This window comes from Rousettus aegyptiacus, unplaced genomic scaffold (assembly GCF_014176215.1).
Source record: "Rousettus aegyptiacus isolate mRouAeg1 unplaced genomic scaffold, mRouAeg1.p scaffold_m13_p_16, whole genome shotgun sequence".
Lineage (NCBI taxonomy): Eukaryota > Metazoa > Chordata > Mammalia > Chiroptera > Pteropodidae > Rousettus > Rousettus aegyptiacus.
In genome coordinates this window covers 961,636-975,519 of record NW_023416291.1, presented here as the reverse complement: position 1 = coordinate 975,519, position 13,884 = coordinate 961,636, and the positions used below count along the sequence as shown (strand labels likewise).

General features: G+C 39.6%; 1 pseudogene; it reads right to left on the bottom strand.

Annotated features, from left to right (window-relative positions):
* Nucleotides 1–2,044: 2,044 nt before the first annotated feature.
* On the bottom strand, nt 2,045–2,162 carry LOC118612680 (annotated as a pseudogene).
* Between the last annotated feature and the right edge of the window lie 11,722 nt (nt 2,163–13,884).

Below are 13,884 nucleotides of genomic sequence, written 5' to 3'. Positions count from 1 at the left end.
AAAATATAAAACAAAGAAACCTATTTAAAAAGTTAGTCTCTTAATGCTACAACCCATATACACTCTGCCTTTTTATTTAATATGTCCATGTGCTCAGGTTTGTTTAGAAGACTAATTGTTTTAGTAAAATTCGCATGGGGACTGCATATACTCTCATGTATACTTGGTGAGTTTTGAGTGAACACGTCCAGACCTATTCTCTAAGTTAGAGTGTTTCTTTCATCCAGAAACTACTTCTGCTTTTTTTTCCTTTTAGGCCAACCCCACAGTGCCATCTGCAGACATCCACTTTTCAATGTTTTTTTTTAAACCACAGATTGTTGTTGCTTCTAGAACTTTGCAGAAATGAAAACATACCACTTTATGTGGGCAATTCATCCATGTAATTGTGCAAGTCAGAATTTTCAAAAATTTCTGAGTGATGTCTCATTGTGTATGTATATCTATCACGATTTGTGTATATATTCTCGAGTTGATAAACATTTTGATTTTTTCCTGTTTTAGTTATGACGAATAACGCTGCAACAGACATTCTTATGGAAATCTGCTAGTTAATACACATTTTACTTCCCTTAGTTAAATATCTAGGAGCATAATTTCTGAGTTGTTGGGCAGGTAAAAATATTTTTCTAGAGTGGCTGCACTATTTCACACTTTCATCAACAATGCCACCATAGCCATTTCTTCTAGGCCTCAGTGACACACCTGAGGGTCCTTCAGTGTAGCCTTACACATTTGTCATCAGTCACTGTTGTTAGTTCAATGTACGTTTGATGAATACCAATGCTAAACACTTTCTCATGAGTTTATTATCTACTTCTATAAACAAGATACATCTCATATATACACATAAGGTTAACTTTTTGAGATAATATTTCCCTTAGCATAAGTACAGTTTACCTGATCTACTTTATAGAAGTATTGATCAGGCATATTTGGTATATTATATTGTTTTGATTTGTTAACAAGTTCCTTATCTTCAGATATTTAATCTCTAGAAAGTAAAGATACTAGATTGAAGATATAAAGAGATAAAATGCATTCTTAAAAACTGTTTTAAATGTATAAAAATTCTTATCTTCCTAGTTTATTTATAAAATAACAACATTAATTTTGCCTTACTGTCAAATGTGCAATATATACTTTGGAATAGAAATAGTACCTTAGATAAATGATAATGAACTCTTTTCTATTATAATTTATGGTTATGACCTATATTTCAACAATTATTTAATATTTTAATTAAATTGGAAGTCATTTTCATTTCTAAAAATACATCTTTCATCCCTTTTTTTTATAGTTTATTAAAGTGATTTTCTATCTCAACCTGCTATATCTGGTTATAAATTTTAATACCATTTTTCAGTGAAGTACCTCTACGTTATTTAAGATACTCTTTGGATCACTTGAAAATTAAGAAATACTTTGACTTTTCAGGAAATAATTCAGTAATACAGAATTGAGGTAAATGTATAAAATTAGCACGTAAGTGTAAATGTGTTTTAAACAGTTCTGACATGCAAATAACATTTGCACATAACATTTTTAAAAAAACTTTCATATGACTCTAAAATTTCACATCAATTTCTGGAGTCATATAATGTTCGATTTCTCAAATGAACACATTAATCGTGTTTGTGCCTATTGATATAAAACCAACTAATCTTTTTAAAAGCTTATGCAAAATTAAAAGTTTTCTATTGGGCATATAGGACTATACAAGTCCAAAGTGAAGTGTACGTTAATGCGTATTTGTTTCAAGTTCATCATTGCAGACAGAGTACGGGTGTTACGTTTCTGCAGCTGCCCAGTAAGTTAGAGACTTGAACCTAAGCTTCCATCTCCTGACTGACATTGTGTGTATCACTAAAACCACTAGATTAATATTTAACTTTGGATGGGCAACTAGGCTTATGGGTACTCTTCCTGGTCCTATGATATCATAATGAATAAGAGTCAAAACTCATGCAAGAACTGGGGATGAAGAAAACCAATTACATTGGCTTTTGATTTTTGTATAATCTTTTCTTTTTTTCTCTTTTATCACCTACAGCACTTGGTCTTCCTAGGTGGTCTCGCATCCAAGTACTAACCAGGCCCCACCCTGCTTAGCTTCCAAGATCAGATGGATCAGGCTTGTTCAGGGTGGTATGGCCATAGACCATACATACGCTGTTTTAAAATATTCTAAAATATCATGTTAAAAGTGCACTTTAACTTTGAAAAACCATATCAAAAACCAAGATGAAGAGAAGGATTTAAAACTTAAGTGTCTTGCCTAGCTTTTTTATAACTTGTAATATTTAAAACAGGAAGTTTATTTTTCTGTATTTCTTAAGAAGTTATTTTAATAATTTTTGAGAATTATAACTACCTGAAAACCACATGCTAATTAAAATTTTATAGAAATAGTCATAAAATCTCCTTTCTCTAAAACTAAAATGTTAGCATATTAAAAACAACTCTACAATGATATCTACCTACTGTATTTGATACACGTTTTTGAAGGCATAAAATCTAATTCATTCTAGGCATGAAGAGAGAATTTCAAAAAAGTATTACCCATGTGCTTTTCTTCTGTTTCTATTTATTTTAAATAAGGTTGATCTGTTGCTTGGAGCTACTCTTAATACTAAATATTGGATGGATTGCATTAGCTAACCCTCCCAGAATTCAATCATTCTTCCTTGGGTAGTGCAGAAGTGACACATTAGTTCCTTAGAAAGGAAACTAAAAACAGCATGCCGGCAGAGCTCAGTTTTAAGGGAAAAATTCCAGTTGTGGGTCAATACGCATGCCTGTATTTTCCCCTAAGGATTCTGTTGGCTAGTGCCCTGGCTGGACTTTCACACATGTGCTGAGAGATGCAAATGCTGGGCAGGTGTCAGATGGAGAAGCTGCGTTTAATTATCCAAACTGCTTGCCTCTTGTATATTATTGTCAAAAGTGTTTTATTCTCTAAATGAATAGCATTTTTCTTCTCATTTCTTAATTTGCACATTATAAATTATTTGGAAAAAATACAAAGAGCCATGTTTTTAAGTGATGGAATTTTACAAGAGATTTAAATCATCATTAAAATCTTATCATAGTCTCTGTGATGTTTCACATACAACTACGTAAAAAAATATCATCTATGATCACCTAGTTCATACTCTTTATAATTTCACCAAAAAAGGGTAAAATTGTCTATTAAAAATAAGTATAATGTAAAGATAAACTCACTGGGGAAAATATTTAGAACATATATTGGAAAGAGCCAAATGCTATCATCTCTGCTCCGCCCGGGGCCGCGGGCTTCCTACCGGGGAATCTGGGTCCCATCCCAGGATTTTCGAGGTAAAAGGAAGCGAGAGACAGACTAAGCAGAGAAAGCCGGCAGCGGCTCGCAGCTGCCTGTGCTGCGTGGAGCGCGCCCCGCGCCCGCACGCGCTCCGGACGCCCGCAGGAAGGACGCGCGCGGGGGCACCGAGGGCGTCGCAGAAGCAAAGCGCAGCGAGAAAGAAACGAAGCTTCGGTTGCCCGTATTCGTCCTGTTACTAAGTGGCCATCTGAGCACCGAGGCTGCCGCTGAAACGCGGCTCCGCTCAGTCACGTGACGCCTGCGACCTGGGCTTTACAGAAGCGACGTTCGTGACATCCCGTGTTCATACCTTTATTTACTGTGATTGAAAGTCTCATTCATAATTGCACATGAAACAACATAAACTGCAGACAACAGTGTTTGGTGCACTTGGTGAGCTGGGAAATTTAAAATGAGGTAAGTTAACTGCTTTGGTTGCTTGATTCCTCACAGTTGGTTTTGCTTAATTTTTGCACTACCTGTATTCACTGTTTGGACATTCTGCAAACATTTCCTTTCAATTCTATTATCTAGAAAAGAAAATATTTCACAGGAAGGATGTTAGCTATAACTCTGCTGAAGTATCTTTTTAAATGATAGATTCTTCTTATAAAGCCGAGTCTCAGAAGCCCAGCAGTAATAAGATAGAACTATATATCCTATGATTTCAAAACTAGTTGACTTTTGTTAACTCCTCTTCTCTTGACCTTTCTCTGGTACTAAGGAATTTGTTCCAGGGTTTCCTGTCTTCCCGCATTCTTCCTGAAGTTATTTTCTGAAGAGAAGGGGCTATCCTGGTGGTTTTAAAAATGGCTGCATCGAGAATTCTAGGAATATTTATGAAAATAAGATTCTCGCACGAGTCCAAAAGCTTTCAGATTCTCAGAATCTTTGGCTTCTGTGAAGCCATTTTTTGCAGTTCCTTCCACGCTGGATTCCACAGCACATTACTCATTCACTGCCTCTAGGAAGCCCTGAGGGTATTGCCACTGGTCCTATGTTTTGCTTTGTTTTCTTTCTTTAAACCATTACCAACAATTTATCAACAACCGAATTTTCTGTGGGCTTAAAAAAGTAATTTATTTGCTTTACCAGATGGCAAGGTGAGGAAGAATAGCCAAAAGGTGTTGAGGGAAGAGGATCCCATTGTATTCCCCAGAGAATGAAAACAACCTGCCATGAGTCAGAGACAAACAAGCAAACAAAACAAAGTGCTTTGAGTAAGTGCACTACCCTGACCTTTTATTCAATTCTGACTGCTTTGTACCCCTAAGACTCAAACAGAAGAACAAGTTCCTTTCCTCCTAACTACTTAGCTTAATTCCAAGGCGGCATCATGCTGTCCTCCACGTGAAGACCCGTGTTCACTCGCTGGGTGGCTCACCCCCTAAGGAGGCTGGACAGCCAGGCACTCAGTCTGATCGCCGCCAACACATACATACACACACACACACACACACACACTCTCTCTCTCAAAGACAGGCTAACAAACCGTCACATATTTGTTCACACGCACGCACACACATGCACAAATGTGCACACACACATCTCAGAAATTTGTCAGGATACTGACCCACTACTTTTTATGTTTATTACTTGCAATATCCTTAATAGAAACTTACACATATTAGTAGCTTTAATAACTGTTGCATAAATGTTACAGATTAAAATTTCTAAATATAAAATTTGTACTAGCAACCGTATCTGCCCCCTCCAGGCCTAATGTAATAGGTTTTAATGGAACTGATTGACTTTGCACCATTATCACTATTAAGATTGCAGCATCGATAGCACAGAAAACAGAACAATGCTAGAAATCTGGTGGTTTTCAACATCTAAAATTCTCTAGCTTTGATTTGCATTCTTAGGATTTCTGTCTAGATCACTCAAGTAGACGATGACTATTTTACCTCCTTTTGAAATGGAAGCTTTCAGTATTCATTCCAAAAATAATGTTTGCTAACTCAAAAATGTCGCCAGGAAAATAGTCATTCTATTGTCTTAAATATAATAAATATCTGAAAATCATCGGTAGTAATGTATTGTTAGGCAATGAAAATGTAGTTATTATCATTAATTTAAATACTGTGTCAAATACTATTTGTTGGCAAAATGACAATACTAAGTTACAATTAAATATTTAATTAAAATTAAATAGAAAGGGTGTTTTTTTTGATTCATTGTTAGCTAAATCGAAAATACATAAAGTCGTTTAGGTTAATAGGTCCAGTCGACTTAATTAACGTTTAAACAAAAATCTCTCGAAATTCTTACAACATGTTTCTGAGTTAACTACAGATAAATAGCAATAATTTATCTTGAAAAACCAATTGACATTTAATTACCTAACACTAATGTTTACATGCAAATTAAATACTTATCTAAGCAACCTAATTGGATGTGTTTCTCTGGTGCTTTTATGGATTTGGCTAACAAGTTTAATTGAGTATTTCATCAGTTTTAGCTGTCCAGAGTAGCAGCACCAAGCACTACCATAACCATATCGCATAGCCAATGCCTAGAATATTTTCTGCATAGGCACAAGATGATCTTATCAAAATTCAGTTTCATGTTATACTAGGACTATTCATCTACTTGAACTTATTCAGAAACATTGAATATGGCTATAAAACTTAAAGGGTAAAATTTTTTAAAAATGTATAAATAATAATTAGAAGTATTAGATTTAGATCAGGTAAACAGGGTCACCAAATGTATTTTAAATTCCAAATCTACAAAAAACCCAATACTTTTTTGCTCAGTACTAAAACATTTAAACTATTTAAACTGTAAATACCAAGCACAAGTATCTCAAAGAATGTCAACACAGACCAAATATATTTTAGCATATAAACAGCTATTGAGACTAAAAGCATAGTGCCCATCTTTATGTGACATTTCATAAAGACCAGAGTCGGAGACAACTAACCTCTTGAAGACTATCTGAAATCAAACACTTCCATGACTATAATAAAAGTGATTATACAAAAGAAAAAAAAGCATAAATGTTTTTGGACATCTTAAACCCCATACTTACTATATTATACATATATTTTCCACTTTCTTACTGCTAAGTTTGAAAATTATTTTAACCTAGTTGAAACTGTTCAATTTCTTCCAATTAAGTTCTTTACTGACGTGTTTTCAGAATGCCATTCTGGTCGAAGAGTCTTGCTTCCCTATCTAAAAATGTCATTTAAAATATTTAGACACATTAAACAGATGCGATAGTAACTCGAATGAGTTTCATATGTACATGTACTCCATCATTTCAGGTGACCTATTAAAGCTTCATCAGGTCAGCTGTGAATGGAATGTCTGTACCCCCCGAAATTCACAGGCTGAAATCCTAACTCCCCGCGCGGTGGTGTCAGGAGGGCGAAGCCCCCACGATGGGATCCGCGCCTTATTAAGACCCCAGGGGGCGCTCTAATCGTCCTTCCGCCACCTGAGGCCACCTGCCCGTGGGAACCCAAGCCGCGCAGGCGTCCTGATCCTGGTTTCCGCAGCCTCCGGGGCCACGGGAAACAAATTGCTGAAGGTTATGGAACACCCGGTCTGTGGCCCTTTGTCAGAGCGACCTGAACCAAGATAGGGAGGCAGCGTTTAAGTCAGAGAATTAAGATTTTTTTTTTTCATTTCACTAATGGGAACCAAATGGAATTAAAAGCAATTCCACTTGATTTATTTTAAATATTACTTAATATTACATAGTACATATATTTTTTTCCTATCAGACAAGTGAAAAGTTGCTAATTCCCTATTTGGTAAACTCTGATATAAAATTATGTGTACTGGTAATCTCAAGAATATGACAATACTTACAAACTTAGTCAAATAATGAAACATTAGTCTGTTTAGTAAACATAAATTACAGAATCCTTAAACACCAGGAGTCTGTACATGATAATGTTACAAATACACATTATATTAAAGTCATCCTTATCCCTTCAAATCTACCTGAAATAATTTTCACACAAAATATGATACAGAAGTTAACATCTGTGATGGGTAACTTCATGTCTCAGTTTGGCTAGGCTATGCCAGCTTCATTTTTTCTATTTATTCACCCTATAAATATTTATCGTTATTTTATACTACTTAGTTTGAAAGTTTTAGGGAAAGAAAATTTTTTAAAAAGGTCTACTAAAAATGTCACTGTCAATAATCTGAAAACAATAACCAATCATTTCAATATTGTTTAAAAAATCTGATACAGATAATTACTAGGGATCTATAAGCATAGAATTCTTGCCAGATGCAGACACCAGAAAAGGCCCTCCAGGGAATTCAAACTTTGTGTTTCTTCGCCCTGCAGGGTAAAGAGGTGTCTATCCTTTGATTTGTGAAGACTCTCATACCAAGCCAGACTTCGCGCCATTGTCACACGCAGCCTTTATGTTCCTAATATAAATAAACTCCTTCCCCTGCTGTAATTATTCGAATCCACACACAAATCCAGTTCTGTTCCATCACACAGCTGTTAATTTCTCCCGCTTTGAGACTGACACATGACGTAATGGGCAAGGAGAGACTGTCCGGGGCCCTTGCCTGCTCTGACGCACAGCCTCGCACTCTGCCTTGTGGATGATCTGTGATGCATGTGGAAGCACACAAATGTCTCCCTGAACTGTGGGGATTCACCGGCGCTGACTCGGACGATATGGGTCTACACTGGCTGAGCAGATCGCAGGCCACATGTGCTGTCACAGCAGTGAGCGGCCCCTCCGTCCGAGGTCTAACGCAGCTCTGGCCTGTCCGTTACTGGCACACTGAGTTAGCATCTTCCAGATTTACAGGAGGCCTTGCTGACAGAGCCCAAAAAGATGAAATGTAGCTCTGCCCGGTCTGTATGAGGCACTCTGTGGCTGACGCCAGGGCAAATTGGGCATGAAATGAATGCATTACTGCAAAAGCGTGGAAACAAAACCCATTACCAGCTAGAAATTAATCGCTGCAATGGCGAATCATTCTGTAAGCCGCAGGGTTTTCTCTGACACTGTTTAGACTTTTTAAAGCTCTGCTGAAAAGCAATCATTTTCTCTTTTCTATTTACTCACATTACTTCTGACTTTCATACTAACGGTTACCTCATCCATCTGGTGTATATTTGCAGAACTAACTGGTTTGTAAAGGTCTATTGGCTTGGTGGCCATGCTCTGCATTCACTTTTCACACAGCCTTTAAAATCCTCTATCCCATGACCTGGAATTGGCACATGATACCTAATAAAGCAGAAATCGCTCAAAATTAAAATTTTATTCTTTGATATATAAAATAAAATGGGCCAGTGCTCTATAACTATTAAACATGTTATCTGTGGGTTTCACTGTTATTTTTAAATTCCCTTGTGCTGTGGCTGGCTATGTGGTTAGTTTATGGAAAGGTACAAGCCAGTGCGTTTATTGTATATAAGTAAGTTTATGCTCATTTAGTCATTCAGAGCCATCTTTGCTATTCTGAATAAATTATCAAGTTAGAGATTGATGTGCATATGTAATATCTCTTTTTAAAATTTTGAAACTACTTTGCATTTTTTTGTGAAATTGACTTTTTGATATTTGTTCCACAGCTCTTAAATCAAACATATTAAAATAATACACAGAGAAGTTTCTCCCTGAACACTTATATGCATTTGTGGAAAACACCGTTCAGTTAAAATATATCAGTGAATAAAAATAGGAATAGGTCCGATCGCATTTCGTAACCAGAGTGTACACACACACACACACACACACTACACAAATAAAATCTAACATATTAAGAAATACAGTAAATATCGGCCTTTTCAAAAGAAATAGGTGACAGCTATCTGATGGAACCTAAAATAGGCACCAAAGGGCTGAGTTTTATAAGCAAAGGCGGGAGTCGCGGGGGAGGGCGCCGTGACAGCTCTGTGTGGCTTGGGGTGGCCCCCGAGATGAGGGCTGTGGCGCTTTGCCTTGGGTTCGAGTCCTCCCCACAACGACCAGAGAACAAGCAGAACAAGCTCTTCCCAGGCGCAGCGCGGGGCCAGGCTACCGCCGAAGGCCGGTCCCGGGGAAAAGGGCCCTGGCCTGTGTCAGTGGCGTTAACAGTGGCGGCTGTATCTAGCGCCACTGGGACACGTCGGTCCCCTTCACAGAAACAGTGCTCGAGCAAGCGGAACGTTTCCCCCCAAGGGCTGAGGCAGGCCCGAGGCTGCCTGGCTGGGGGCTCCAAGGGCGTGACCCCGGAAGCCTGGCCTGGGCTCTGCGGTGCTGCTGACGACAGCGCAGAATACAAGGAGCTGGCCGGGTCGCAGGGGACCCGACCGGCCAGGTCGCAGGGGACCCGATCGAGGGGAATGCGTCTGGCAGCAGCAGGGCTGACAGTAGACGGTCACCTCAAAATTGGATTTAGAGCATAAAAGTTGGCTCGAAAATTATGCCAGAGTAAATTTTCAAGTATATCCACGAAATTATTCACTTACCAAATGAAATCATTTAAAAATATAAGTGAACGGGGGGGCGGGAGGTACCGCGGCGCGTTTAGCTTCCCTGAGGCGGTGTGCTGTCCTGGTTAAGTAAAAACCTGCCATGGTCATCCGGATGACCGACCCAGATAATCAATATCCACAATCAGATAAAATCGACTTCCAAATAATCGGCTTTGCTAATTAGTCATTTCGTGACCAGAATGAATTACTTTAACTCACTTCGCCTTTGTTCTCCGTGTGTAAAACGTGTTAACGAGACCCTGAGGGTTAAATGAGAGGAGCCAGGCTCCACCCAGCGCCTGCAGCACTACGTGAGCGGAGGACCCTGGGGTGGTCGAGCGCAGGGCACTGAGGGCCACTCCTGTCGCCAGGGTCACTCTCGCTCCAGGGGGATCAGCTCTCAGTGGACGCCTCAACGTCCCTAACCTCCTTACCTAGTTCAATGCTCTTCGTGTGGGAAACGCCTGCTCTTTGTTTAAAGCGGCTGCTCGTCCCCTGTCGGATCGCAAACTTCTGATGTTGTAATTCACACGGCCACTTCATTTCTCTCGGGCCTCGGGAATGGGGACTCTATCCCAGACTGCTGGTTCGCCACGATCCCAACTTTTTCATATTAGAGATTATCTATGTTCATGTGAATTAACATATTCATTAAATACTTAGATACGTGAAAACAAATATTGAAAAACACATTTATGGTGAACAAATGCTTATGTCTGAATATATATAAATATGTATCATATATATATTTGATTATGTCAAGGTAATTATTATGCTTTAACACATCTTTTCTTCAAGAAAATTAGATAATCTTTGTAATCAACTTTTTTTGTTGTTCTACTACTTTGTTTAATGAGGTTGTTCTTTAGGAAAAACTTATGTCTATGAATGAATTTCCAGGTTTAGTAAAATGTTGTACAATAAACATTTAATGAGACACCATATTGCTTATTAAAAAGCAACTCTGAAATATAAACTTCTCCATTCGTAACTGAGAAATTATTTCAAAAATGTTGCCAAAGAAGAAATACATATCACAACCCTACAATTAACCCTGCAACCACATAACAATTCCTGGCAGTGGAAGACAGTGTTTTAATGCGGAGGGTATATATATATTTTTAACAGGGCCATAATATACAATATTGGTTTAAAATTATGTCAAGAAGAACGTGGCTCGAGCCACAGTGGATAACGCAGCACAGACGCTGTGCCAGGAAGGCAGGCAAGTTTAATGTACAAAGGTGGTACCCGCGAGGGACGGTTTAAATGATCACAGGATCCAGACTGCGTTGGTTCTAAGACAGCGTATCTGAAGTGGACAAATGTTAGTCTTTTCTCTCTAGCTCTGGGTATAGCGACTGTCTCTAAGTTGCACACCTTCTCTTTAAACAGAAGGTCACGTGCCCTGGATATTCCATAGTGACAAGTCAGCAGCGTTTTGTGTACCAGGTAAGGCGCCCTCTCTCTGAGGAAGCCGGGATGGCGATGTCCTTCTTTGCAGCTAGGAGCAGAGAGCCAAGGTTCTGGGGACGCTCACGCGACCTAGGTCTGGCTCCCTGTGCTAGAGTACTCTGCATTTGCTGTGCAGACTCTGAGGCTGAAATGCACCCACAGACCACACAACCACAGTGCTGTTCAGAGCGTCGGGTTACGAGTTGTTAGTGACAGTGTAAGAATTTTTTTCACACGAACATCTCAGAGTTAGGGCGTAATATAGCTGAGACCCACTTCTTGATTCTTTAGGGAAGACTTCTGAAGGGGAGCACTTCTATGCCTTGCGTGACTTATGGCAACAATAATCCAAACAAAAGAAATGGTATTTTATCCTTTATCCCATTTACAGAATCAATTCAAGACTGATAGCAAATTTCATTGTGAATGTCTTATTTTGAGAAAACTTATAAAAATACTGCGATATTATTATCATCTTACAGAAGAAAAATATTACAAAGGAAACCAAAAGTTAAAACTACATAAAAATTAAGCATTTATTTTTGTCAAAATATAAATTAAAGTTACTGGAAAGACAAACCACCTTCCAAAAGATGTCTACAGCATTTAGCAGAGGCAAATGCTTGTCACACAAAGAATACAACAACCGCCCAGAATCAACAATAGGCAGCAACCCATCAGGAAAAGGTGCAAAAAGACGTCCGCTGACATCACGCAGAAGAGGAGACACAGCTGATCAATAGCGTATGGAAATCGTGCAACCTCTTTTATAATTAGGGAACAGCAAGTTAGAACACTCAACAAGATCACGCTTCGCTCCCGGCCGCTTGGCAGAAACACGGAGTCCGGGCGCTGCACGGGCCCCGCGGGCACCCGCTTGCGAGGGGCGGCGCGCTGCGGGCTCTGCGCGCTGACCACGTGCTGACGCGCGCACCCCCGGCCCCACGCGTCCTCGCCCCGCGCGCCCCCTTTAGCATCACAAGTGTGAGTCATTCTCGGAAGGAACCAGACGCAGCCACGTGCACACATGTAAAACATCAAGCAGATATGCACATACACACGAACCCAGGCAGGGGAGTGGAGTTACCGTTTAAGTGCAGTTCTGAAGGGTAACGGAGCCATTGCCCACTTTAATTGTCATTAACTAAGCTTATATTGACTACCACTCCCCTCCCCCCCCCCAAAAAAAAACCTATCTGACCAATGAAACTCATGAAACCCTTTCCGTGGTGCTCCACGATCGCTGGAGAAATGTAATTGCCAGTTGCCATATATCTGAAAAGTAAACGTGGAAGAGAGGAAAGAACAGAACGACAGTAAGGAAGGGGCGTAGGGAAAATGAAATAGTGAAAATGAACGAATGACGAGGAAAGATGAGGTCGCACCGGCCCAGCGGGGAGAGGAGAGGCGCGAGGCGGCGGCCGGCGCCTGGGCGGAGCACGCCTCCAACAGCGCTGCAGGCTCGCCCGCACGCGCCCTGGCTCCCAGTTAGGGTGGCGTGCCAAGGACAGGTGGGTTCCTCAGAAAGCTATCCTTGTAAAATATTTTATGATTTGGACGACACAAATGTTTTTAAGCTCACATAATCAAAGGTGGTCCACGAGCTAGAAAGCCCAAATATTGAAAATGTGAAAGACGTTTTTAAGGAGTTGGGTGAACCATTAAGTGCGATGAGACGAGAGCCGGCCTTCCAGTCGGACCCGCTGGCGGGTCCCGGGACGAGCCGTCTCACTCTCTCCACTTCGGGAGATTTGCCCTTGAAGCACTTCTCGCCTTAGCTGAGGGTTCGGAGGCAGATGCAAAGGTCACACGCGTTAGTGCACGGCACGCGACCAGTGGGGTCCTCTCGGGGGCTACTGATTACCTAGATTTTCATCTGTACCCTCAAAACACCTAGATTTTCATCTGTACCCTCAAAACAGAAACATGAAGCAAGTTTCACTCAGCACGCATGTATACTGAAATCAGGAACTTCAATATTTGGAAGAATCATGCAAACGTGATTACCCCCAAAAGAAGTCATCTCCGTCCCAGGTAACAACAGTGCTTGCAGAAGTTAAGGTGAGTAGATGTGGCCAACGATGCGCCTGAAACGCAGGAGTTCTCACGAATCGTCCTGTGAGGTGAATCTGCTCACTTTACAGTCAACACGTTATTTATGAAATTTACAAAATTCAAAAATATATTTTTCCCTCAAAGCAAAATAATTACCTTTCTTTACAAATATCATCATGAATTATAGGAGCTATTCAATGAAATATTCATTTAAACAAAAGAAAGACTTGAAAACCTTATTCCAGTTAGAAGCAATGAAGCCAAGATCAGTTATATGTTTTATTGCACTTCAAGTATAAAGAAGAATTTCTCCATTTCAGCAAGGACACTTCACAAGTATTTAGTTTTTAGAAGTAAACAGTCAATTAAAATTTTATGAACTGTGTACTACATTATTAAGCAAAGCACATAGTATAATTACAGGATATCAAATTTAAGTGCTCCTATTTATAGGAAATACCACTCTCAAGTTTGTTTTTAAACATATCTTGATAAAATAATATTTCCCGTTTGTAGTAATAAACAAAAGGATGATGGTGCATAATTTTGTGCGTACCTGTACACCGTCGAGGCG